Genomic DNA, 2,144 nt, shown 5'->3' with positions numbered 1-2,144 from the left:
GAGACGGGCTGCCCGACCGAACGGCCAGGCGGGCCCGCACATAGAGCACAGGGTCGTCGGCTGACAACGCCGCCCACGTGCGCGATTAGAACGATGAGAAGGCGCGCTTCAAGCGGTTACTCCACGACCGAGTTCGGTATCCACCGTTGTTCGGTGGTTCACATCGACGACCACACCGGGCTCGTCGTTCCGACCTCAGGGACGTCACGGCGTTTCCCCTCGGGCTCATCAATACCCGCGTTACCGATCAATCGTGGAAGGCTTTCTTCGCGCGTCCTCATCGACACCACTCACGTGTTCGACATTACCGACGCCGCTCCACCAGTCAACATATAACCGAATGCATCGCACGTCCTGGCGAAGAGCACACGAATCGCGAGCAATCTGACGGCACCCGTGGCGCGGCCGGCCGAGCAGGAGGCGACCGCATTTCTCCCTCTCCCGCGCGAGGCACGAGCTCGCGCGCACGGTCGGCCGGCGCGGCCCCTTCGGGTGACCCGCTGCTACTCGTGCTCTGCTAACAGTGCGGCCGGAGATGTCGGTGTACGGACTTGTAATATTTTCGCGTGCTCCGCCAACAGTGCGGCCGGAGATGTCGGTGTACGGACTTGTAATATTTTCGCGTGCTCCGCCAACAGTGCGGCCGGAGATGTCGGTGTACGGACTTGTAATATTTTCGCGTGCTCCGCCAACAGTGCGGCCGGAGATGTCGGTGTACGGACTTGTAATATTTTCGCGTGCTCCGCCAACAGTGCGGCCGGAGATGTCGGTGTACGGACTTGTAATATTTTCGCGTGCTCCGCCAACAGTGCGGCCGGAGATGTCGGTGTACGGACTTGTAATATTTTCGCGTGCTCCGCCAACAGTGCGGCCGGAGATGTCGATGTACGGACTTGTAATATTTTCGCGTGCTCCGCCAACAGTGCGGCCGGAGATGTCGATGTACGGACTTGTAATATTTTCGCGTGCTCCGCCAACAGTGCGGCCGGAGATGTCGATGTACGGACTTGTAATATTTTCGCGTGCTCCGCCAACAGTGCGGCCGGAGATGTCGATGTACGGACTTGTGATATTTTCGCGTGCTCCGCCAACAGTGCGGCCGGAGATGTCGATGTACGGACTTGTAATATTTTCGCGTGCTCCGCCAACAGTGCGGCCGGAGATGTCGGATTACGGACTTGTGATATTTTCGCGTGCTCCGCCAGCCATGCGGCCGGAGATGTCCGAAACGACTTGTGGTGTTGCATAAAATGATTTTTTGCGTCTTGTTTATGACGTCAAGTTTGGTGCACTAATAACGCCCTTTGCACGTGAAAACAGGAATCATTGGAGTTGAGGAGCGATTGCAGCTCAACATGATTCCTATATGACACATTCAACGTTGCATGGTAATGGCGCACCCTATTCAAGAGAAAAATTGTTTTCGTGTGATGAGCATCATTCGTGAGCTGCCAGATCACACGAGCCTTTGCTGCGGTGATTTGTGTATTCATTTGTGATTTATGGAATGCGTTTCAGCTGTCTGAATGAAAATATTAGTTAATAATGTCTTCAAAAATAGTTAGATGCAATCTTACTTCAAAAAATATAAATGGTCACTGCGAGGAATTTGACAGTGTTGTTAACGAAAATAAATAAGATCAACGAGGAGGCCACGTTACCTCTTGTCGTAAGAGGAAGACAGTACAATGTAGGCCATGTCAAAACTAACATTGACACGCGTTAAGTAAATAGCGATATAGAGTGCTAGCGACGTGAATGATGGAAATAATAATATTAACTGGCATCATGTATTTCAGAACTGTTTTGTGTATTCTGCCTTTGTATTTCCATTGTAATTCTCTCTTCTTTGTAAGCAATGAGATTAACAACACTGAATTTTTGGATGATTCACTTGGGTAGAGAATGCCGCCGGTGATGCATTAATAAACATGATTTTATACAAAATTTAATCAAGATAACACGTGTGAATTGCATGAAAATCAAAGTTGCTGTGCCACATCAGTGTTTCATCTCTGCTGATTGTGATACCCTCTCTGCCCGTTCTTTGTGACTAGAGTAGAATGAACAATCGCAGTAAAGTCAGCTTTTGCTCTGTGGGTTTTTCGAAAATTGGCAATATGCCGGATGTGCATGGTTTTGGC

The sequence above is a fragment of the Neocloeon triangulifer genome, unplaced genomic scaffold, assembly GCF_031216515.1.
Source record: "Neocloeon triangulifer isolate White Clay Creek 2 clone unplaced genomic scaffold, ASM3121651v1 ptg000022l, whole genome shotgun sequence".
Lineage (NCBI taxonomy): Eukaryota > Metazoa > Arthropoda > Insecta > Ephemeroptera > Baetidae > Neocloeon > Neocloeon triangulifer.
Note: the sequence above shows the minus strand (reverse complement) of the source record.